Source organism: Lactuca serriola, chromosome 7, assembly GCF_051521515.1.
Source record: "Lactuca serriola cultivar US96UC23 chromosome 7, Lser_US96UC23_V15, whole genome shotgun sequence".
Lineage (NCBI taxonomy): Eukaryota > Viridiplantae > Streptophyta > Magnoliopsida > Asterales > Asteraceae > Lactuca > Lactuca serriola.
Window position 1 is genome coordinate 14,572,304 of NC_136414.1, and position 26,969 is coordinate 14,599,272.

Sequence of the window (26,969 nt, forward strand, 5' to 3'; positions counted from 1 at the left end):
GATGTATTTCCCGAGGATTTACCGGGAATACCTCCTGAGAGGCAGGTTGAGTTTGGGATTGACCTGATTCCTGGTGCGGCTCCGATAGCCAAGGCACCGTATCGCCTAGCTCCCCCTGAGATGCAAGAGTTGTCTACGCAGCTTCAGGAGCTGCTAGACAAAGGTTTTATTCGGCCGAGCAGTTCGCCTTGGGGAGCGCCGATCCTGTTTGTGAGGAAGGACGGGTCGCATCGTATGTGTATAGATTACCGGGAGTTGAATAAGGTAACGGTGAAGAACCGTTACCCACTTCCGAGGATAAATGATTTGTTTGACCAGCTTCAGGGAGTGTCTTGGTTCTCCAAGATCGATCTACGCTCCGGGTATCATCAGATGCGGGTTAGGGATGAGGATGTGCAAAAGACTGCTTTCAGGACCAGGTATGGTCATTATGAGTTTGTGGTGATGCCATTTGGGCTCACCAATGCGCCAGCCGCGTTCATGGATCTCATGAATCGTGTGTGTAGGCCGATGCTGGATCGGTCAGTGATAGTATTCATAGATGATATCTTGGTATATTCCAAGACGCAGGAGCAACACGAGGAGCACCTGAGGGAGGTGCTGGAAGTTTTGAGGAGGGAGAGACTTTTCGCAAAGTTCTCCAAGTGTGAGTTCTGGTTGCGCGAGGTGCAGTTCCTTGGTCACCTCGTCAACCAGAAGGGTATTTTGGTGGATCCGGCCAAGATAGAGGCCGTGATGCAGTGGGAGGTCCCGAAGTCTCCATCTGAGATTCGGAGCTTCCTAGGGCTGGTAGGGTATTACCGGAGATTCATTCAGGATTTCTCCAAGATAGCAGTGCCGCTCACCCGACTGACCAAGAAGTCGGTGGTATTTCGTTGGGGGTCTGAGCAGTAGGCAGCGTTCGAGACCCTCAGACAGAGATTGTGCGAGGCTCCGATCCTTACCTTGCCAGAGGGAGTAGAGGACTTCGTAGTCTACTGTGATGCCTCAATCACAGGTATGGGAGCAGTGTTGATGCAACGAGGCCATGTGATAGCTTACGCCTCGAGGCAGTTGAAGCCTCACGAGGCTAACTATCCTACCCATGATTTAGAGTTGGGGGCGGTTGTGTTTGCCCTCAAGATTTTGAGGCATTATCTTTATGGGGTCCGTTGTACTATCTACACGGATCACAAGAGTTTGAGATACCTTATGGATCAGCCGATTCTGAACATGAGACAGAGGAAGTGGTTGGATGTGCTGAAGGATTATGATTGTGAGATCCTTTACCATCCAGGGAAGGCCAACGTGGTGGCCGACGCCCTAAGCCGCAAAGTGTCGGCAGCCCCTATCAGAGATTTGTGTTTGAGGATGACAGTGATTACTCCGTTGTTGGAACGGATCAGGGAGCTCACTAAGCTTCGTGCTTACAGTTTCAGTTTTGGTTTCAGGTACTTCCACAAGCAAAGGGAAGAGCTCGGGATGATGGCATCGCACACACCACAGCTTCAGTTTTGTCCTGGGAGTTGATTTAGTTTTCTTGATATGTTTGGATAACATTTGCGATACAGTTTTTCTCACAGTATTTTATTATGGTTTTCGAAACACGCAGCATATGGTTTTATTATGTGATACTCAGTCTCGTGGTTTTTGATATAATAAAAATCGAAAATTTTGGGTGGTATTTTTGGGTTGTTTCAATACAAGGTAGAAATATCAATCAAAGTTAACTTAATCGATCTTCCAGTAATCCATGATTTTTTTTATTAAACCATACTTTTTTTATTATTAAACCATATTTCTTGCCTTAAATTTTAACAATCAAGTTGATATTCTTTGTTGATAAACATGGTTAAACATGTCACACATGACTCTTAAGTTAGTAAGAAGAAATTTGAAGAGAATGATTCTGTATGTTAGAAAATATTTTTTTTTGTTAATAACTTTGAAGGTTGTGTATGGGATGGGTACTCATGAAAGGGATTGTGAGACACCATGGACCAAAGTCAAACAAAACCAAATTGCGTGTATTGTTCAAGTAAAAAATATTTATATGAACGAAGCCTACATTTTGGACCAACTATATGGACAATTTATGTTATTTATGTTAATTACAAAAATAATTTTACTTGTACAAAACACATTAAATTATACATTCAACCATCATATTTAACAGTTAAAAATATTAATACTTAAACTTAAGAACCAACCCTTTCCCTTCCTCTCTTGCTTGTCGTATCTTATCCTCCTATATGTTCCTTACTGACGATGTGTAACATCCCAAAAATACGAGCCAAAAATTTCATTTTAAAAACAAGTACACGACAAAACATTAAAAATAAAAGGTTCAACGATGATATCATTTCACAAAAGATACTGCATGTCTAGAAACATTTTTATAAAACATTAACGTGTCAGAGTACAACTTCCCAGGAGGATCTCATGATGCGGAAAGCAAAGCATGTGTGTGACGTACCGCTACCGCGCCGGCTCCTTCCCCTTCGAAGAAGAGGTTACTGAAACCAAAACTGAAAACTGTAAGCACGAAGCTTAGTGAGTTCCCCCACTATACCCCATACCATATAACCACATAACATACATATATTGTCAGGCATATCTGGGTGCCCAACCTACCCCTTCGGTCCTCTCGACCGGATGTTGCCTAGCATACCTGGGTGCTGGTCTCCCCTTCAGTCCTCTCGACCGGGTACTGCCTAGCATATCTGGGTGCTGGCCTCCCCTTCGGTCCTCTCGACCGGATACTGGGGACTATTTCTCCCCCTACTACCACTACCACATAACATGTATCACAATATCAGAATCTATCTAGCAGGGCTGGGTATGACTACCCCTTCGGCCCTATCGATCGGATATCTTGGGGGGCTATTTCCCCTACTGTCACTAGCACATAGCATCATATCATACTAGCACATAAACATAACACAGGTAGTAGTAATCCCTAGATGAATATCACAGAGACAATCATCTACATACAACTCCTACTGGTGGGCCGGCATTATGGCCGTAGACCCACCGCTACTCGAAGGTAACTCACCTCGAAAGTAACTACGAAAGTCTGCTTGCTAAGCGCCTGACTGCTGAATCAGAAATCCTCCCGCTATAAATCATAAACATAGGTTAGCCTCTCATTCACACCCTTAGGTCAGATGACTGACCCTCCCTTCGACCCAGGTCAACTCCTTAGTCGAGGTCAACTTCCAGTTGATTGGACTCGCCGAGTCATGGCACCGACTCGCCGAGCCCTTCTCCACTAACCCGGTTCCACTCTACAAGCCCCTTCTTCCCACTCACTGAATCGTCCTTAACTCACTACTCGGGACGATGGGACCGACTCGCGATCCGACTCGCCAAGTCCATGAACAACTCGTCGAGTCTATGAACAACTCGCCGAGTCCATGAACAACTCGCCGAGTCCATGCGAGCAGACTTCCCACTCGCTTCCAGATCCTTATCCGAACATCCTTCATGAAGATCTGGGGTTTCTGGGACTATCGGAACATGTTAGATTGCTAATCCTACGTGCAAACACGAAGGGTTGGACTTCTGACACTTAAACCCTTCGTACACAATACAGTTCATACAACTCGCCGAGTTTGAAGAACAACTCGTCGAGTACTAGGCAATCTTCATAGGACTCGCCAAGTTGTTCATCCAACTCGCGGAGTCTAAGGCCATATTCATAGAACTCGCTGAGTTCCACCTTGGGACTCGCCGAGTCCCTTGACCCATTTCCCATATGAGCCAAATCTGAGACATGCAACTCTTCAAAACCACAGATCTATGATCCTAGGGCATGCTTAACACGTAAAGTTGCAAACTTTACGTGCATGCATGGCCCTATAAGCTCAAAATGCAATTCCAAGCTCTTTAAGAGGTCATGCAATCCATGGGGGTCCTCTATCACTTCAACCACAGCAACTTTATGATTCTAACACGTCCATAAAGTCTAGATCTGAAGTCCTTTTGGATTATTAAGCACAAACACATGGAGTTTGGTGTTTTAGGGCTTGAAAACCACCAAATTGGGACAAAATGGGATCTAATGAACTAAAGATCAAGGTAGAGACTTTACTACCTGAATGGAAGCTTCTCCCAAAGTAGATTTCGGATCTACTCCCTCTCTTGCACTCTTCAAACTCTTCTTTTCTCCTTCTAAGTTCCATTGTGCCCCAAAAATCCTTCACAAGGCAACAAATCACTCAAACTTACAAATGGAGGCTAGGGTTTCGACAAGGAACGCTCTGAGGATGATAGAGGTTGAGATGGGGCTATAAGGACATTTAAATAGGGTGCAAACCCTAAGGATTTGGGTCTCCTCCTGATTGGTCTACTCGCCGAGTCCAGGCGTGGACTCGCCGAGTAGATCACTTAAAGCCCGTACCCATCTCGACATCTACTCGGCGAGTTAGGGCTACAACTCGCCGAGTAGCTCTTCCAAAAAAGAACCTTTAATCAAAACAAATACGTACCAGGAACTGGGCATTACAAATCTCCCCCACTTATCTTAGACTTCATCCTCGAAGTCTGCTGACTCCCGAAACAACTTTGGGTAGTGCTCCCTCATCTCCTCCTCCGCCTCCCAGGTCCACTCTGAACCCCTCCGGTGCTGCCACTGCACCTTCACCAACTGAACCGCCTTGTTCCTCAAGGTCTTCGTCTTTCGATCTAAGATCGCAACTGGTCTCTCGATATAATTCAGGTTGCTATCAACCTGAATATCCTCCAAGGGTACAACTGCCGACTCATCCACCAAACACTTTCTCAATTGAGAAACATGAAAAGTGTTGTGGATCTGGCTAAGCTCTGCTGGAAGATCCAACCTATAGGCGGCCCGACCCACCCGGGCCAAAACCCTAAAAGGACCAATGAACTTGGGGCCCAACTTGCCCCTCTTCCGGAACCTAATGACACCCTTCCAGGGTGATACCTTCAGGAGGACCATGTCACCCACCTGAAACTCCAAGTCTAAACGCCTTCTGTCGGCGTAACTCTTCTGCCGACTCTACGCAGTCTGCAGCCTGCTACGAACCTGTTGGATCAACTCTGTCATCTTGAGCACCACTTCGGTGCTCCCGATAACGCGCTGACCGACCTCGCCCCAACAAATCGGGGTCCTGCACTTTCTCCCGTAGAGCATCTCGAAAGGAGGGCGGTCAATACTCGCATGGTAGCTGTTGTTATACGAAAACTCAGCCAAGGGAAGATAGGTATCCCAACTTCCACCGAAGTCTAGCACGCACGCTCGCAACATATCCTCCAGAGTCTGGATGGTCCGCTCGCTCTGACCATCTGTCTGCAGGTGAAAGGCGGTGCTAAAATGCAAACGAGTGCCCAACTCGTCATGAAATCTCTTCTAAAACTTGGAAGTAAAACGCACATCCATGTCCGAGATAACCGATACTGGCACCCCGTGCCGCGCCACGATTTCCCTGATATAGATGTCGGCCAGTTTCTCAGCCGATATGCTTGCCTAAATCGAAATAAAATGGGCGCTCTTGGTCAATCGATCCACGATGACCCAAATCGAATCTACTCCACGCGCAGTCCTGGGAAGCTTTGTGATAAAATTCATCGTGATATCTTCCCATTTCCACAACGGGATGTCCAACGGCTGCATCTTGCCATGCGGTCTCTGATGTTTGGCCTTGACCTTCCTGCAGGTCAAGCACCGCTCAACGTACCAAGCCACATCCCGCTTCATGCAGGGCCACCAATAATCTAGACGAAGATCCCTATACATCTTCGTCGCCCCTGGCTGAATAGAGAATCGGGATTTGTGCGCCTCCTCCATCAAGATCTGGCGTACGCCCCCGTGATACGGCACCCACACCCTACGGTGTAATGTCAATAGTCCTCGACTATCATAATCGAAGGAGGAAACCTGACCCACTACACGCTCGCTCTTCCGATGTTCCTCCTTAATAGCCTCCCGCTGAGCCTCCCGAATCTGCACTAACAGTGGAGTTACCACTGTCATCCTCAGACAGATATCCCTGAGTGGCGTTGCCTTGCGGCTAAGCGCGTCGACCACCACATTGGCCATCCCCGGATGGTAAAGGTGTTGGAATAGTGTCTAAGGCTGCAACTATATTAGGCAAGTATTTGACCCGGTTGTGCATGGTCCTTTTGGGTTGCCTTCACCATAGCAACTTGATAGGATGATTTATTAAGAGAGAGTAAATATTATTAAAGAATAATATATTGTTATTTGATTAATATAAGTCATAGAATTAATTAGAATTAACTTGGTGACTTAAAGAGATTAATTAAATAAGAGGGTATAAACTGTCAATTGTTTGATAGTTAAGCTTTAGACTGTAAATCCATGTAGATATACTAGGGACGGATTCTAGAAGCTAGGATAGCTTCAAAATCGTCCAAGGAGTTATCTATAGAAAGGATTTGGATAGCCTTAAGAGAAGATTATCCAATTAGGGTTTAGGTTGTAACCCTTAAGGAGTCTACAAGTATAAATAGACCCCATGGGCAAGGGAAATCGACAATTCATCTAAAGCATAGAAACCCTGGCTAATTTCCTCCCCTTTCCTCTCTCCTAAATCATCTTTATTGCTATTGGTGTTTGTAAGCCATTAGAGGAGTGACAATTGTGACTCTAGAAGCTCCAAGACAACAAGGTCAACAAGGAACTCAAAGGTATGGTTCTAGATCTATTTTAATGTTGTTATTTAACCTAATTAGCCATTAGAAGTCTTGGATTCAAAGCATGTTTAATTAGAAAGCCTAGATCCAAGCATTAGGGTTTTGCATGCGCACATAGGAAAGTTCATATGGCTAAAACCCATCAGTGGTATCAGAGCCTAGCTTGGTTTTCATTAAATTGTTGCTTGATTAACTGAAACAAACCTGAAAAATTCGATTTTTGGTTTCTGAGTCATGGACTCGGCGAGTAGGTCTGACTCGGCGAGTCCCTTTGTGTACTCGGCGAGTCCAGGCGTCAGGAATGGCCAGATTCGGGATTTTTTCATAATTATCTTATGGAAACTTACCTTAATCATATTAGATCAACCCTAATCCGATTGTTTGATATATATGACTATAATCTTGATCTAATTAAAGATATTTATCAACTAATAAAATATTTAATTTCCTTATATGATAATTAATTAATTATTTTGATTATTTTGGTAATTATCTTGCAAGCAATCTTGAATAAATCAAATATAGATAATTAGGAAATTAATTGTTAATTGGAATTATTTGTTATTTGATCCTCCATGTTTTAAATGTTTAAAACTTGTCCTCAAGTTTTGAAATTTATATTTTGTGATTAAAAGTTTTAATTTAGACAATTTAAATTTCAAACCCTAGATTTTAAAAGGTTTAAAATACAACCCTATACTAATATGATTTTACTAGAATAATATATATATATATATATATATATATATATATATATATACGAATAACTAAATGCTAGTCTTACCGTTAGTAGGCCTCATTCACGAAGCCGATCTATAAGGTGGGTATAAGGTTGCAGCCTATAAAATGACGCTTAATGGGTGTACACTCACACCCACCGCTTGCTTGATCGGTGGAGGGTCGTTAGCCGAACGGGTAGGATAGGGCAACCTCATCCTCTCATTAAAAGTATAATAAGTAATACAAAGTAACTACACATATTTTAAAATTTCCCAATCTTAGTTACTTTAGGAAAAGTGAATTGATGCAATCCCATGAAATTACACTTTGCACCCTTGCTAAGAAGTTAGTGGAGCGTGTGTGGTTTATCGGCACACTAATTGGTTCTAAGCAAAGGTGGCAAAGGGTGATTCATTGTTTATCATAGTTCGATGAAGCGTGTGTGGTTTACCGGCACATCGAATAGGTGATCGTTACAATGAAGGCACCATGTGAATTTGCATGGTAATTCACATCCGCTTTGTGATCCTCGGTATCCCAGTCACAAACAAGAGGAGCATATCGAGATTTAAACATGACATTGAATAGTTTCAATGAATCTCATCCGAACCTAGGAATTCTCAATACACTTAGGACTGATAGTTTAGGTTTTTGTGATGGAGAATTAGTGAATCGTCATTCACTTACCTTCAATTTATTTGCATGCTAGATTACGGCATCCCTTTTCTAGTATGTAAATGTTATTGTTGGATCCTAGCCCTAATTTTTCTTATTGGGTGATAATTAGGGATTCTTATTCTAATCTATCTTTGTCCATTCTATTTGTAGATGTCGAACGCTAACAACGCTGTTGCTAGTTCTTTCACGTTGATGAGCCTTTGCCAAAAGGTCACCTTCGATGGAACGAACTTTAGCGAATGGATAAGATACATTCGCACCATTGCCCGCTATGAGGATAAGGAGTATGTCCTCGATGAGAAGCTCGAGAAGATCAACCCTGAAATTGCTACTCCGGCTAAAATCACCGCTTTTGAAACTCATGAGCGAGATGCAACGAAGGTACATTGCATCATGATTGCCACCATGAACTCCGAATTCCAAAAGTCCTACGAGGACATGTACTCGTACGAGATGCATCAAGACTTATTGGAGAGATACCATCAAAACGCGAGACAAGAGCGTTATGAGATTTTCACCAACATGATTTCCGCTAAGATGGGTCATGGAGAGTCTCTTACCGTGCACCTGCAAAAGATGCAAAGATATGTCAACCGCCTTCGCAAGTTAAATGTTGACTTTGGGGAAGACTTGGCGATCGACATGGTGCTTCACTCTTTGCCTCCGATGTACAACCAATTTAGGATGACCTACCACATGAACAAAGAAGAGGTCACCCTAAGCAAACTCCAAGGTCTCTTGAGGGTTGCTGAGAGCAACTTCAAAGACAAGTCTGTTGCACCAACTCCCAATCCGCCTACTGCTCCTGTCTTGGCTATTGGTCAAGGAAAGGGAAAGAAGAGCAAAGCTTCATCGAAGAACTATCGCAAGGTTAAAGCCCGAGATGGTGCCTCTTCTAGTGGGACCAAAGTTGATCCCGCTAAGCCCTGTCCTAACCCGAAGGAGGCAGAGTGCCACCACTGCCACAAGATAGGACATTGGAAGAGAAGCTGCCCAGAATACCTGCAAGCGATCAAAGAAGGAAAGATCAAGCCATCTTTTGCAGGTATATACACATTTAAATCTAACAATTCTAATCATGCTATTTCTTGGGTTCTTGATACCGGTTGTGGTTACCACATTTGTTCTAATGTGCAGGGACTAAGAAGAAGTAGGGATGTGGAGCAAGGAAGAATCAATCTAATCATGGGGAACAGAAGATTGTCGCCTGTGACCAAGATTGGAGTGTATTCTTTAGTGCTTAGGAATAATTTGTGTTTAGATTTGAACAATTGTTGCTATTCGCCAGAAATGGCTAGAAACATCATTTCATTTCATGGTTTATATAGACAAGGATTTAGATTTTCTTTTAATAATGAGAATGGTTCTATTTTGGCTTATCTAAATGGTGTCTTTTACTTTGAAGCTATACCATGTAATGGAATATATGAAACTGTTATGATTATTGATAACTTAGGAAATGATGTTTTGAATATAGATTCATCCACTAGTATGGATAAAGCATCCTTGTGGCATTGTCGCCTTGGACATGTCAACAAGAAACGCATAGCCCAACTCCAAAAGGATGGAGTGTTGGAGTCATTCGACCTTAGGGAAGATGACACATGCGATTATTGTTTACTTGGAAAGATGACTAAGTCACCCTTCACAAGTACATGTGAAAGGGGTGAGGGTCTATTGGACCTAATACATACCAATGTATGTGGACCATTTAGATCAACCACGAAGGATGGAAACCGCTTCTACGTGACTTTCACCGATGATTATAGTAGATATGGGTATATCTATTTAATCAAGCAAAAGTCAGAAACCTTTGAAAAGTTCAAAGAGTTCAAGAATGAAGTGGAGAATCAATTGGGCAGGAAAATCAAGATGCTTCGATCCGATCGAGGAGGAGAGTACCTAAGTCTTGAATTCCACGATTATCTCAAGGAGTGTGGAATAGTTTCGCAATTGACGCCTCCTAGGAAACCGCAGTTGAATGGTGTGGCAGAAAGGCGTAATCGAACCTTATTGGATATGGTCCGCTCTATGATGAGTCGTGCTTCACTACCTATCTCTTTCTGGGGGTATGCCTTAGAAACTGTCGCCCATATCCTTAACCGAGTCCCTACCAAGAAGGTTGCCAAAACACCTCACGAGATGTGGACAGGGAAAGCTCCCTCGTTGGCACATATCAAGGTTTGGGGTTGCGAGGCTTTCGTAAGACGAGATACTCACGACAAGCTCGAACCTCGAAGTGAGCGATGTATTTTCATCGGCTACCCGCAGACATCCTTTGGATATCTCTTCTATAGACCGAAGGACAATGTTGTCTTTGTTGCGAGGAGAGGAGTTTTCCGAGAGCGAGAACTCATAGGCCAAGGAGACAGTGGGAGGCAAATCGAGCTTGAAGAGATTCAAGAGTCGATAGATGAAGGAACCTCTACCGCTGGCACTCAACCCGAGGAGGAAACTCCGGTTGAACCGATTGACGAGTCCTTACCTCTTAGACGTTCCAATAGAGTTAGAGTTCATCCCCAGTTTTATGGTTTTCATATTACTACCGAAGGGGACACGTATATTAGTGATAGTACACTAATAAATCTTGATGAACCTAATAGCTATAAGGAAGCCATGGCAGACCCGGAGTCTGCGAAGTGGAAAGAGGCAATGGATAGCGAGATCCAATCCATGTATGACAACCAAGTTTGGAATTTGGTTGATTATGTGCCCGGACGTAAGACCGTTGGGTGCAAATGGATCTTCAAGAAGAAGACCGACGTGGATGGAAAAGTACACACAAATAAAGCACGATTGGTTGCAAAGGGCTTTACTCAAACTCCCGGAGTTGACTATGATGAGACCTTCTCACCAGTTGTGAAGATAAAATCTATTAGAGTGATGCTAGCAATTGCCGCATTTCATGATTATGAGATTTGGCAAATGGATGTCAAGACCGCTTTCCTTAACGGAAAGTTGGCTGAGGATGTTTACATGGCTCATCCAGAGGGGTTTGTGGATCCGCAGCATTCGAATAGAGTGTGTAAGCTTGAGAAGTCCATTTATGGACTTAAGCAAGCGTCTCGCAGATGGAATCTTTGCTTCGATGAGAAAGTCAAAGAGTTTGGATTTGTACGAAGCGAAGATGAGTCATGTGTATATGTCAAAGCCAATGGGAGTATAGTAAGCTTCCTCGTTCTATATGTCGATGACATATTACTCATAGGAAACAACATCCCGACTCTGCAGGAGGTTAAGTCCTGGCTCGGGAAGTGCTTCCCTATGAAGGACCTCGGAGAGGCTTCTTATATTTTGGGAATAAGGATAGTGAGAGAAAGAAGTAAGAGACTAATAGGACTTAGTCAGAACACTTACTTAGAGAAGGTACTAAAACGTTTTAGTATGGAAAACTCGAAGAAGGGAGAATTACCGATACAAAGTAATGCCAAGTTGAGTAAGACTCAAAGTCCGAGTACCGAAGCTGAAATAGCAGAAATGAGCCGAGTACCATATGCTTCCGCAGTTGGCTCAGTCATGTACGCTATGACTTGTACTCGCCCTGATGTAGCCTTCGCTTTGAGCATGGTTAGTAGATATCAAGGGAACCCTGGCAGAGCACATTGGATTGTGGTGAAGAATATCCTTAAGTACCTTCGGAGAACGAAGGAATGGTTCTTAGTCCTCGGAGGGAGTGATGACTTGAAGGTGCGAGGGTATAGTGACGCCAGTTTTCAGACCGACAGGGACAACTACCGTTCGCAGTCGGGCTGGGTTTTTACCCTAAATGGAGGAGCAGTGACATGGAAGAGTTCCAAACAGGAAACCATAGCTGATTCAACGTGCGAATCAGAGTACATTGCAGCGAGCGAAGCGTCGAAGGAGGCAATATGGCTAAAGAACTTCATCGGTGATCTTGGAGTAGTAACTGCCATAAAGGAGCCCATGGAGATTTTCTGTGATAATGAAGGAGCGGTTGCCTTGACCAAGGAACCGAGGGATCATGGTAGATCAAGACATATCGACAGAAAATATCACTTCATTAGACATCGTGTAGAAGAGGGACAACTCGTAGTGAAGAGGATATCATCAGAAGATAACTCAGCAGATCCGCTTACGAAGGGACTGAGTAGGGTTAAGCACTTGCAGCATGCTAGGAGTATTGGGCTGAAGGATGATATTAGCATAGATTAGATAGTATTAGAAACGTGTAATAGATAAATGTAATTAACATTTGATGATTAAATAAAGGAGTTTTATTTATAAGTAATGTTACTATCTTATGTTAATTGTTTAGCTATTGTTTCACTTTGCATGTTTTGACTTCCAGAATAATTGAGTTTATTAGGAATAATCGAATTGTTCAAATTGACCACAATCGTTCATATGTTGGAAGTAGATATGAATGAAGATTGTCATGAATTGGTGTGTAGATTGTCTAAATGGTGTTAGACATAGCAAAGGGTTGCTGCAACGTTCATGAGTGCTTATGAACTAGTTTTGAGCATTGGAACAAACCCGCGCTTGCTGGAATCACCTTATGGAATATGATATAAAAGGGTGATCGCAAGACGATAATATCATATAGTCTTAAAACCTAGATATATGGTTTGCTATTTGTTAATTGATTGTACATTGATAATGCGAAAACGCATCAGTAACTCGGTGTTATAAAACGCATTGTTGTGTATAGTTGGTTAATGAATAAGTAAATGCATATAAGTCGAAGTTTATCTGTAACTTTTATCTAAGGAGGTAAAAGCGATATCTCGGCCGCTCGATGATTTGATTTGACTTATGTGCCGGGCCCAGTCAGAACTGAATTGATGTGTCCGATTAAGTTCTATGTCGAATAAATCAGAGATCGAGAAACCTAAATGCTTGACTAACCATTCCATAGGATTGTCAGCATGATATCTAACAGAGGAATGTACGATCCCTTATCTAAAGGACAAGATTGATTAGATCAGAGTTTGACAGCGTCTTTGAGAGCTACGATTGCAAACCGAATTGTACTTGTGCATATAGTTACTAGACATATCCAAGTGGGAGACTGTTGGAATAGTGTCCAAGGCTGCAACTATATTAGGCAAGTATTTGACCCGGTTGTGCATGGTCCTTTTGGGTTGCCTTCACCATAGCAACTTGATAGGATGATTTATTAAGAGAGAGTAAATATTATTAAAGAATAATATATTGTTATTTGATTAATATAATTCATAGAATTAATTAGAATTAATTTGGTGACTTAAAGAGATTAATTAAATAAGAGGGTATAAACTGTCAATTGTTTGATAGTTAAGCTTTAGACTGTAAATCCATGTAGATATACTAGGGACGGATTCTAGAAGCTAGGATAGCTTCAAAATCGTCCAAGGAGTTATCTATAGAAAGGATTTGGATAGCCTTAAGAGAAGATTATCCAATTAGGGTTTAGGTTGTAACCCTTAAGGAGTCTACAAGTATAAATAGACCCCATGGGCAAGGGAAATCGACACTTCATCTAAAGCATAGAAACCCTGGCCAATTTCCTCCCCTCTCCTCTCTCCTAAATCATCTTTATTGCTATTGGTGTTTGTAAGCCATTAGAGGAATGACAATTGTGACTCTAGAAGCTCCAAGACAACAAGGTCAACAAGGAACTCAAAGGTATGGTTCTAGATCTGTTTCAATGTTGTTATTTAACCTAATTAGCCATTAGAAGTCTTGGATTCAAAGCATGTTTAATTAGAAAGCCTAGATCCAAGAATTAGGGTTTTGCATGCGCACATAGGAAAGTTCTTATGGCTAAAACCCATCAAAAGGATCTCGCAATCATAATCCTTCACCACATCTAACCATCGACGCTGCCTCATGTTCAGATTCGGCGGATCCATAAGGTACATCAAACTCTTATGGTATGTGTATATGGTACACCGGACTCCATAGAGGTAATGTCGCCAAATCTTGAGGGCGAAAACAACTGCCCCCAACTCCAAATCATGTGTCGGGTAGTTCGCCTCATGAGGCTTGAGCTGCCTCGAAGCATAGACAATGACATGCCCCCTCTGCATCAATACCGCGCCCAACCCTGAAATGGACGTGTCGCAGTAAACCACAAAATCCTCTACACCCTCTGGCAGGGCTAAGATTGGCGCCTCGCACAATCTCTGTCTCAGCGTCTCAAAAGCAACCTGCTACTCGGGTCCCCACCGAAAGACTACGGCCTTCTTCGTCAGTTGTGTCAGGGGTACAACTATCTTGGAGAAATCCTGAACGAATCTCCGATAATAGCCTGCTAATCCCAGGAAGCTCCGAATCTCGGATGGAGACTTTGGAACCTCCCATCTCATCACGGCCTCGACCTTGGCCAGGTTGACCAGAATCCCGTTCTGGTTGACAAGGTGTCCGAGAAATTGCACATCGCGTAACCAAAACTCACACTTGGAGAACTTGGCATACAAGCTCTCCCTCCTCAGGGTCTCCAAAACCTCTCTCAGATGCTCTTCATGCTCTTCTTGTGTCTTGGAATAAACCAAGATGTCATCGATGAAAACTATCACAGACCGATCCAGCATCGGTCTGCATACGTGGTTCATGAGGTCCATGAATGCGGCAGGAGCATTGGTGAGCCCAAACAGCATCACCACGAACTCATAATGGCCATAGCGCGTCCGAAACGCGGTCTTCTTTGCATCCTCCTCTCTGACCCTCATCTGATGATAACCCGAGCGCAAGTTAATCTTCGAGAACCAAGATGCTCCCTGAAGCTGGTCAAAGAGGTCATCAATTCTCGTGAGTGGGTAACGGTTCTTCACCGTTACCTTGTTCAGCTCCCGATAATCTATACACATCCGATGCGACCCGTCCTTCTTCTTCACAAACAGAATCGGGGCTCCCCAAGGTGAACTGCTCGGTCTAATGAATCCCTTGTCTAGCAGCTCCTACAGCTGCGTAGACAACTCCTGCATCTCAGGAGGAGCCAACCGATACGGTGCATTGGCTATCGGAGCCGCACCAAGAACGAGGTCAATCCTGAACTCCACATGTCGCTCCGGAGGTATCCCAGGAAGCTCCTCTGGGAAAACATCTGCGAAATCTCGCACCACCGGAACCTTGCTCACTGTCGCCTTACCCGCCTCCCGGGTATCCATCACGTACACAACGTATCCTGTGCATCCCTGCTGAAGGTAGCGTCAAGCCCTCGCTGCTGAACATACTGTGGGTCCACACTGCGGCCTCTCGCCATGAATCACTAACTCTCCCCCACTTGGGCCCTGACTCGCACTAGCTGCTGTGCGCAATCTATCACCAACCCATTAGGGCTCAACCAATCCATCCCTATAATCACTTTGTTCCCACGCAACGGAATGGGAACCAGATCCACCAAATAGCGCTCCTCGAATAACCTCAGAACACAATCTCTTAACACTGATGACGCTCGCATTGATCGATCGTCAGAAATCTCCACCTCCAAAGGGCAATCCAACATGCCCGAAGACTCAGTGAACTTTTTGCTAAGCGCAAGGGAAACAAACGATCGGGTAGCACCCGAGTCGAACAACACCTGGACTGGGATATCGTTCACATGGAACGATCCTAGCACATATATATACATATACCGAGCACATATCAATATCATAACATCATATAAATAAATGAGAGGGAAGAATCATACCCGTCACCACATCGGGTGCTGCGCGTGCCTCCTCGGCGGTCAGCTGAAATGCCCGACTCCTCACCACTGGAGCCTCTGCCTTGCCCTGCCGGCCATCTGTGATCCGCAGGGTCGCTGGAGCTAGCGCCTTCACTGGTGCTGCAACTGTCAACTGGGGGCAATTGGCCTTCTTGTGGCCCCTCTGGTTGCAGTGGAAACACAACAACTTAGTCGTCTGAATAACTACTGCCGGAGCAGTGCAATCCTTGCTATAGTGTCCAGACTTGCCGCACTTATAGCAGCCTGATGATCCCAACCTGCACGCCCCCTCGTGCGTCTTGCTGCATTTCCTGCAGCGACCCCGTCCCTGTTGGCCTTTCGGCCCTAAATCTGATCCCTTGGGCTTCTTCCCCGAAGCCCCTCCTTACTGTCCCTCTTCTGCCTTCCATTTCCGGATGTGCTCCAAATCTATCTCCCTCTCCCTCGCCCTGGCAATCATGGAGTCCAAGTTGGGGCAAGCTGAAAAACTAACGTGCTCCCATATATCAGCTCGGAGCATGTCATGATAGCGGGTCCTCATCATGTCCTCATCACCCGCATATTGAGGCACCAACAACACCCTCTCCCGGAACTTGGCGGTGATCTCCACCACAGTCTCTGTCGTCTGCCTCATGTCAAAAAAACTCCCTGGCCAGCTGCTGAAGCTCGAAAACCGGCGCAAACTCTGCCCTGAATCTGGTCACAAAGTTCGACCAGGTCATAGCCTCGATCGCTGAGGCTCCCAACGAGTCACCCACTGACTCCCACCAGTCTCGAGCTCGGTCTCATAAACACCCTGCTGCATACCTCACCTTCGACCCCTCGGGGCAGAAGCTAGTCAACCGTGCAGACTCGATGTCTGCAATCCATCGTCTGGCGGCAATGGGGTCTTTCGCCCCATGAAAATCCGGCGCACCACTGCCCCGAAAGTCCTTAAAGGACAGTGTGCGAGATCCCAACTGGCCAAATGTCATGTCGCTCCTGAATACCCGAAGGCGATCTTCCATAAACTCGATGATCCCCTCCTTGATCAACCCGAAGATAATGGGGGTCGACTCAAGGATACCCCTGATGATCTCTGATGCGATGAACTCGCGTAGTCCCTCATCCACTGGCTCGGAACCTGATCCCGAACCTGACCCTTCTCCCGAACCGCCATCTATCGGCCTCGATCATAGTACCACCATTCTGCAATACATAATAACAATCATTAGTGATACCGATACTTCTTGAGGGATCACAACTACTTACAAGTTCTCTGGTCTTATCTTGGCATTCCTTGGTTCGGGTACGGATCCTCTGCTTTCAGTAGTACGGGCCCATACTACCTTCCACATCTATCCATACCTTCTTCAAGGACTGCCTCGACTCCACCAGATCCCTTCCACTACTGCTGATCACCGCTATACTCATCCTAGGATTGCCCTAGGGAAATCTCAGGCCCCACCCTACCAGGTCCTCAGCTGCTGAAGGCCTCCTAGTAATGCCAATTAACCATTACCTGAATACCACCACATGTGGTGAGGCTCGGATAATCCTTCGAGTAACAGACTCGTCCCTACAACGGTTAGACTCAAACGAGAGCTGCGCAATAGGGCCAAATCCAGCACTCTAAGGGGTCGTTTGATAGTTGCTGACTGGGTTAGACCTGACTGGGTTAAAAGCTGACTGAGTTAGAAGTTCTGACTGGGTTAACTTCTAACTGAAACTTGTTTGATTTTGTAACTGACTGATTGTGAAAAATGACTATATTACCCTCAAACAATATTTTTTTTATAATAATTTCTTTATGATTTACCATTTAACTTATAACATTACTTTTTTTTTTTATAAAAACAATTATAATTAATCATTTATCCAAAAAAAATATGTGGGTTTTTAATCCAATCAAGTTCCTTTTAGAGTTTATCCATTACAATTTACACTATATTATAAGCTTTAAATGCAAATTTCACAAAGTAATTCGCTATTGATGCATAAAAAGATAATGATCATAGAGTCATTTACACTTGAAACACTACAGACAAAATAAAAATAGAAAAAGGGCAAAAGTTATGCAATGGGGAGGTGAGGTTTTACAATGGCTTTTGATCTGCTACTAGTTGTAGAGTTTATGTTCTCGGGCTGTGTTTTATCATCATATAATACTTTAGTCAATACATCAATATCCTTGAACAATATTCAATATCCATAAACCTCACCACTTCTCCTTTTGAGCTCGTTTGACATCTTCTTCATTGCCTATAGTTTAATGAAAATAGGTATTAAACCTTTAGAAAAAACCTGAATTCATAAGACCTCCCAAAAGATCACTGCTCATGAAACTTTTCAAGCTTCACTGCTTAACTTCTGAACTATCAAATTCAAGTTCAAGACAATCGAATTGATAAGTATACATTCAAATCCATTCAAATCCAAGAACCAGAAAAAAAAAACAGAGGCTAGGTTCTGCATCAACAATTAACGGAAGAAAAAAGAAAATCAAAACCAAGAAGAAGAAGAAGAAGAAGAAGAAGAAGAAGAAGATCTTGAGGCGTTTCTTAGCAGAAAAAAAAAACACAGAACCATGTTTCTGCATCTATTCAGAGAAGGAACATAAAAAACCGAGGAGGTTTTGTTGCTTACCTGAGAAAGACGATGATGAGGCAGAGATGGTGACACAGGAAGGGTGTGAGCAATTTCAATGGAAGGCGCGTGGTGTGTTCTGTGATTTTTATGATCGACTGTATTAGGGAAAAGGGCAAAGGGCAAATATGTGAAGTAATCCCTAGGACCGAGTCAGTTGCAATCTGATCAAGGACCCGGTCATACCTTGGGGTCAGTTATTACCGACCGAATCAGCACTTTTGGGCTTTACCAAACAGGCTGACCGGACCGAATCAGCCAAAATTGTTGACCCGGACCCAGTCAGCTCAGTATCAAACAGCCCCTAAGATTATTCAACCCTGATCACATGTGACATGACGTATTCACCTAATGGCTAACTCCCACCACTCAGAGTCCCACAAAGCACAAAGCAAGCAGCATTCGAACTAAGGGAACAATCTCAAGCAAATCCGCCCTCATAGAGAGAAACTGAACTAGCATACAGAGCTAAACTCATACTATCAGGCATAACCTAACAAGCTATCCTACTGCCGTCTACTCAATTCTAGCATGCAATTTTCATACACTGAAGCACATAAGGCATCACTCCTAGATCCTTAGTCCTATTCTAGCATGCTGTTCTACTGAAACTGATAAACACAACATAAGCTTGTATGGGTACTTTGGGGAATACTTACTTGAGCTTGGCCGGTTGCGCACATCACACACTTCGTTCTTTCTCAAAACCCCTTTTTTTATTCTTAGAAAACATTTCTTTTTGGAAAATCTTTTAATCCCTTGATTTGAGTTCAGACACCCCCAAAGGTGAGTCCGAATCCCTCAAACCAGGGCTCTGATACCAACTTGTAACATCCCAAAAATACTAGCCACAAATTTCATTTTAAAAAAAACTACACGACAAAACATTAAAAATAAAAGGTTCAACGATGATATCATTTCACAAAAGATACTGCATATCTAGAAACATTTTTATAAAACATTAACGTGTCAGCGTACAACTTCCCAGGAGGATCTCATGATGCGGAAAGCAAAGCATGTGTGTGACGTACCGCTACCGCGCCGGCTCCTTCCCCTTCGAAGAAGAGGTACCTGAAACCAAAACTGAAAACTGTAAGCATGAAGCTTAGTGAGTTCCCCCACTGTACCACATACCATATAACCACATAACATACATATATTATCAGGCATATCTGGGTGCCCATCCTACCCCTTCGGTCCTCTCGACCGGATGTTGCCTAGCATACCTGGGTGTTGGCCTCCCTTTCGGTCCTCTCGACCGGGTACTGCCTAGCATATCTGGGTGCTGGCCTCCCCTTCGGTCCTCTCGACCGGATACTGGGGACTATTTCTCCCCTCTACTACTACCACATAACATGTATCACAATATCAGAATCTATCTAGCAGGGTTGGGTATGACTACCCCTTCGGCCCTATCGACCGAATATCTTGGGGGGCTATTTCCCCCTACTGTCACTAGCACATAGCATCATATCATACTAGCACATAAACATAACACAGGTAGTAGTAATCCCTAAATGAATATCACAGAGACAATCATCTACATACAACTCCTACTGGTGGGCCGACATTGTGGCCTTAAACCCACCGCTACTGGAAGGTAACTCACCTCGAAAGTAACTGAGGAAGTCTGCTTGCTAAGCGCCTGACTGCTGAATCAGAAATCCTCCGGCTATAAATCATAAACATAGGTTAGCCTCTCATTCACACCCTTAGGTCAGATGACTGACCCTCCCTTCGACCCAGGTCAACTCCTTAGTCGAGGTCAACTTCCAGTTGACCGGACTCGCCGAGTCATGGCACTGACTCGTCGAGCCCTTCTCCACTAACCCGGTTCCACTCTACAAGCCCCTTCTTCCCACTCACTGAATCGTCCTTAACTCACTACTCGGGACGATGGGACCGGCTCGCGATCCGAATCGCCGAGTCCATGAACAACTCGCCGAGTCTATGAACAACTCGCCGAGTCCATGAACAACTCGTCGAGTCCATGCGAGCAGACTTCCCACTCGCTTCCAGATCCTTATCCGAACATCCTTCATGAGGATCTGGGGTTTCTGGGACTATCGTAACACGTTAGATTGCTAATCCTACGTGCAAACACGAAGGGTTGGACTTCTGACACTTAAACCCTTCGTACACAATACAGTTCATAGAACTCGCCGAGTTGTTCATCCAACTCGTCGAGTACCAGGCAATCTTCATAGGACTCGCCGAGTTCCACCTTGGGACTCGCCGAGTCCCTTGACCCATTTCCCATATGAGCCAAATCTGAGACATGCAACTCTTCAAAACCACATATCTATGATCCTAGGGCATGCTTAACACGTAAAGTTGCAAACTTTACGTGCATGCATGGCCCTATAAGCTCAAAATGCAATTCCAAGCTCTTTAAGAGGTCATGCACTCCATTGGGGTCCTCTATCACTTCAACCACAACAACTTTATGCTTCTAACACGTCCATAAAGTCTAGATCTGAAGTCCTCTTGGATTATTAAGCACAAACACATGGAGTTTGGTGTTTTAGGGCTTGAAAACCACCAAATTGGGACAAAATGGGATCTATTGAACTAAAGATCAAGGTAGAGACTTTACTACCTGAATGGAAGCTTCTCCCAAAGTAGATTTCAGATCTACTCCCTCTCTTGCACTCTTCAAACTCTTCTTTTCTCCTTCTAAGCTCCAATGTGCCCCAAAAATCCTTCACAAGGCAACAAATCACTCAAACTTACAAATGGAGGCTAGGGTTTCGACAAGGAACGCTCTGAGGATGATAGAGGCTGAGATGGGGCTATAAGAACATTTAAATAGGGTGCAAACCCTAAGGATTTGGGTCTCCTCCTAATTGGTCTACTCGCCGAGTCCAGGCGTGGACTCGCCGAGTAGATCACTTAAAGCCCGCACCCATCTCGACATCTACTCAGCGAGTTAGGGCTACAACTCGCCGAGTAGCTCTTCCAAAAAGAACCTTTAATCAAAACAAATACGTACCAGGAACTGGGCGTTACACGATGCAACACAATAACCACCCATCATACATCATACATACTTATAAAGCTAACATTTTTTCTTGAACCTCATGCATTTGAAACCCCCATAAAAATTTGCAAACACCTCATGCATTTGAAACCTCTTATTTTAATGAATTCCACTCAAAAGTCTCTTAATAATGATTAACAATCCAAAGGTTTTATAACTTATATAATATATTTAATAAACAATTAATGGATACTCTACTATAAAAAGGTCAATCTCTTTGAGTAGACACACCAATACAAATCACATACAAAATTCACAAAGAAAACAAGTTTAAAGTTTTTTGTGTTGGTTTGAGGGCATTGAACAATTTTTTGAACCATGTTATTATGCTGAAGTTTTTAATTTGTAAGTTTGTTATATACTAATTCTTTTTTTGTATTTTCTTGATTTAAGTATTCTTTTAAGAATATCATTGTATGTTGTGGTTGAAATTTGTCACACCCCCAAACCAAGGATGGCGAAAACGTCCGGGGGTGGATGATTTCATGTATAGTATTATAACAACAATTACAATAGTGATCAAAGTAAACACAACCAACATAAATATAATTGAAAAAGTTACATCATAGCATGAGTTTACATGTTTCCAAATCAATTACATTATGTTGACAAAAATGAAATGTTTGACGCCTTACGTCCCATCCTCAAAAGCACCTGGTTATCTGTTTATGGATTTCCTAAGAATACAAGTAGTTTTGAAAGAGTGTCAACAATTAAGTTGGTGAGTTCATAAGCTTTTGAAGGTGATTCTAAAATCCTTTCCTTGTAAAAGTGATGTTTGTTAAAAAAAATCCCATATTTTCTTATGTAATGCATTGTAATCTTAAAAGTCAAGACCGAAATGTACAAGTATTTTACCATACTTAAAGAAATTTGTGCAAGTTTAAATCGCATAAACTCGTTAAATTTAGAAGTAAAACCCGTAAATCTTATGTTTGTTAATACCACATGTGAGTTATTATAACCATACTATGACTCAGACGAACTCGTAATACGATGTTCTTCAGGCGTCACAAGTTAAATGACATTTGTCGCTTCAAACCTGCCGGTCTAGCTGTTGCATGCAGCTCAGGTATGAGTTTGTCAAACCCAATATATATATCTATACACAACTATCATGATCTCCCCACAAGAGACTCTGGTTACAATTTACAGGACTTTTGACTTTGTTACTATGAAGGTAACACAAAAGGAATGTCTCAAAAATTTATTCATTAATAGATTTACGTGAACTGAACTGAAAACCTTTGGTAAATAAGTTGAATTGTAAATGATACATAAACTATACCTATTATAGTTTATCCAAAACGTTTGTAATGTAAAGGAACTCTTTTATGAAAATACATTGATGTTATGAATCCATAAACTATGCTTGTTATAGCTTATTATATGTGTTCTAAATTAATGAAGAATCTTATCATGAATGACTAAATTTCAGTTTATGATGATAAACTAACAAGAAAACACATTCAATCTAGAACTTATTGTTATACACTTTGCTCAACATAATACAAAGTGTTATGAAACTTATAAGTTGTTAACTAGTTTTTAACCTTTCTACATTGTTTTAGAAAAATCATAGAAAAATCATACGAAGTCAAAAACTGAATCCGTAAATTCTAAGAGTTCATAAAATGTGTCTAGTTTATTCATAAATTTTATTATGATTTTTGGAGGTCTTTAACGTGTTAAAATGTTCATATTTACAGATTGGTCCGAATTCGTTTCTGAAATGATAGGCAGTTTTGTAAAAATCACCATAAATCGTAGAAAAATCATATACAGATGCGCAAGTAGTCATTTTAAAGGTATGAACCTGAAATATTTGAATATTAAACAGTTTTGAAAAATATTAAGTTTAAGATAGTTAAAACAGTCCGTGAATAAGACTCAACTTTTCTGATGAAAGTTGTTATTTGAGTTTAGTTGTGTTCTTGGTGTTTTAACTTGTATCCCCCCCCCTAAAAATTGAAGAAAACATGAAAATGTAGGGGTATGGACTCATCTTATGTGATTTCAATAGATGGATGTTGAAGGAGAGAAGTGTTCAACTCAAGAACACTTGGAGGATTGCTTGAAGATTCGAGAATCTAACACAATTATGATGGAGTTGCGTAAGAACTCAATGATTTGAGTAAAAGGAAGTGTAATAACCATATGAAGGGTGATGATACTTATCAAATGTAGAAGGAAAGCTTGAAAAATGCCTTGGAAATCTCGAAATTGTGAAAGAGAATTTGAGAGAAAAGATGTGTTTGATCTTTGGTGGAAATGAGTGAAGTGAAGACAGGGGGTGGGTTTTCCAGCCCTTAGTACGTGAGTATGGCTGGGAGATGAGTGGGAAAGGACTATGAAGTGACTAGGGATGGTGGGGAGGGGTGTGGGTTGGTCATGGAGTGGGCATGGGGGTGGTTACTTGTGTCAAACACTATGGCAAAGTCAACACTCCACCACAAGATCTTACTTAATAGATCTTATTCTTAAATAAGGATATTTTTAAAAATATGCTGAATTTATGAATATATGGGACCTTATATGTCAAAAAATAAGTTTGGGTGAAAATCCCTCATTAAAATAATTAAAAACTGAATTAAAACGGAGTCGTGGTCGAAAACCAGGTAGAAAGTGGAAAATCTGAAGTCAGGGTGTGGTTCCGGTCTTAGCAGCCTTAGAACCGGAGTGGTGGTTTAGTTGGTGAATTGGATCCGAGGGGGAAGGGACTACGGTCCGAGCAGGTACTGCAGGCAACTCATCAGGAGGGACCGCATGCGAAGGTCAGATGCGATGCTCAGTTCTGGGTTCGGTTCAGCGTTGCGGGTCTTCATCAGCCTCAGTCTGATGGCTGCGGTTCCTTAAGGGGGCTTCGATCTTGGTTCTTGGGGCTTCGGCTCAAGGAGGGTTTGGTCCATATGGAGAGACTTCGGCCCTAAAAGGCTATTTTCCAAGGTATCATCCTGTTTCTAATGGTTTCTCACCAAGTCAAGTGTCGGGATGCCCCAAATGATTTCAAAAAGTTAAAGGAACTTTTGAGAGAGATTTGGGAAAGATTTTTAATAGAGAGAGAGAGAGAGTGAAAGAGATTGGGAGAGGCTTCTTTTGTGACCTTTTTGAGTGTTTGACTTCGCAACGCAATGTCCGTAAGCCCCGTTAAGCCATGTTTAAGGATCTTACACACTCCCGATGAGTATGCAACATTGTTTTATCGGTTTGGTTCATTACTTACCACAGTTTTAGGTTAAGGAAATCTAGATATACAAACTTTTTCAATTAATGATTTCTCATTAGAATAGCGAGTTGTATCATAATTACATAGCGTAAACCTTAGTATACAAGGGTTAACTGAGTTGACCGGTTTGACTTGTTGACTTTGTTTGACTTTGACTTGACAAGAATTTTACGGTTGTCACAAAATTTTAATGTAAATTAGATAAGATTCATGTTATTGATCATATGTTATGGAAGGTGATATATATATATATATATATATATATATATATATATATATTAATTAACTATTGTATACATATTTGTATGTTCATGTTGTTTCAAAACAATAATTAATTAAAAATCATGAATATGTCATATTATACATATTATCCATGTAATCATTTTTTAAAATGCAAATTGTCTATCTTATCACTTTAGATTTTAGTATATGTTTAACATTTTAATTATAATAAGTGCTTTTTAAAAGTTTCTTTCACTTATTAATAATAACAAGTGGTTTTAAAATTAATAAGTAATAATTATAAATAATAAAATCAAATTACATGGATATGTCATATTATCTATGCAAGTCTTTTTTGAAATGCAAATTGTTTATCTTATCACTTTATTATTTACTATATGTTTCACATTTTAATAATAATATTAAGTGTTTCTTAAAAAGTTTTCTTTAACTTATTATTAATAATAAGTGGTTTAAAATTAATGAATAACAATTTTAAATGATAATAACATCAAATTATAAATTACATTTAGCTATAAATAAATTGTATTTTAAATGAATATCATTATTGAAATTAGAAAATGATCGCATAAGTAAAAATATAATTAATCAATAATAATAATTGTTAAAAATAATACTAAATGGATAATTATATTTAATTATATTAATGAGTAATGTGGGTTCATGTCAATAAATATTATTGTTCAAAATAATTGAGATTATACACACACACACACACACACACACACACACACATATATATATATATATATATATATATATATATATATATATATTAGTGTAAAAATATTATCTCAAAGTTAATGTCAATAACATAACCATTTTAAACATATATTTTTCAATATTTTAACAATATATTTTTAATCTTCACTGTGCAACGCGCGAAAATTCGTCTAGTTTTCTTATAATTACCTTTGCCACCGTGACACCTTCTTTTACGTGCACTCAGATAGATAGACTGGAGACAAATAAATGACAGTTGTGTGGGGCTAATGGTTTGAGATACATGGATGAGAGAAAGGTGTTATGTGAATTAGATTGGAGGTGGAGTTTCTCATCATCGTTGATGGTTGTGACTTTGGTTATTATTCATAGGTTTTATTGTGTGATTTTGGTCTTTGTCCAAATTCAAATGACTATTTCCCTTTAAATATTAATTTTATAATTTATTTTATATTAAAATATTATTAATAATTTAAAAAATGTCCGCTTTCACCCCATCCCCATCCTTATACCCATCCACCCATATTCTACACCCTTCTCCCCTTCAACCACCCCATCCCCATCCTCATACCCATCCAACCATATTCTACACCCTTCTCCCCTTCAATGTGAAGTGCCAATTCTTGATTATTTAGAACTAAAAACCACACCCTTAGTAAAAAAATTCAATCAAATTATATAAGGACTTTTGAGTCTTAATTATTATTGGATTATTAATTAATTTTTAATGCTCTTGTTACCCAATCGTGCCATTTTTCGATTATTTAGAAGAGTCAGAATCTATCATGGCTTTTTTTATATTAGTTTGGTGGTTGTCATACCACACTAACCACGCTTTTCAAATGTCATGTTATTTTTGTCTCACTCCACAAAACTGATGGGTGTCATACTACACCTTATCATACCCACCATAATACACATTTTATGCATGAAGTTCAATATTTAAAGGAATGACTACTCCTTATAGTGCGGTAAAATTGTAACGCATTCTATGCATACCACACTTTTATTTGGGGGGTTGGTGCACTGTTTACCGCATACCGCACTATATCACGGTATGCGGTAAGAGGTGCATTGCATGGTTCCTCCATTGCATGGTCTTAGAGGAACCGGTGACACAACTCAGTGTTATGTTAAGAAATGGATGCAACTGGAAATGAGAAATGAATAAAATGGAGTGAACGATAGGCTTTTTTAGTTATAAGTACTAAAATGAATACCAAGAATATAAACAATAAATTAAAAAATATAATAATATTTGAAAAAAAAAAAAAAAAAAAAACTAATTTTGCATTTTCTTTAAAAAAAATATAACTTCCTTGGAGAAATGAGTAACTTTCAAAAACCCCTGCCACGATCACGTGCTCATCGTCGACTTATCATGTGACTTCTCCTCCGCC

At 41.5% G+C, this 26,969-nt stretch overlaps 1 long non-coding RNA gene across 2 annotated transcripts; it reads right to left on the reverse strand.

The window, feature by feature from the left end:
- Positions 1-17,681: 17,681 nt before the first annotated feature.
- On the reverse strand, positions 17,682-18,565 carry LOC145062848 (uncharacterized). 2 transcript variants are annotated; one of them, XR_013687748.1, is made up of 2 exons: positions 18,338-18,565; positions 17,682-17,953 (listed from the first exon to the last, which is right to left on the reverse strand). It is a non-coding gene; the product is annotated as an uncharacterized LOC145062848 (long non-coding RNA). The 2 variants fall into 2 exon arrangements; XR_013687747.1 differs by having other exon boundaries at positions 17,682-18,066.
- Positions 18,566-26,969: the final 8,404 nt, after the last annotated feature.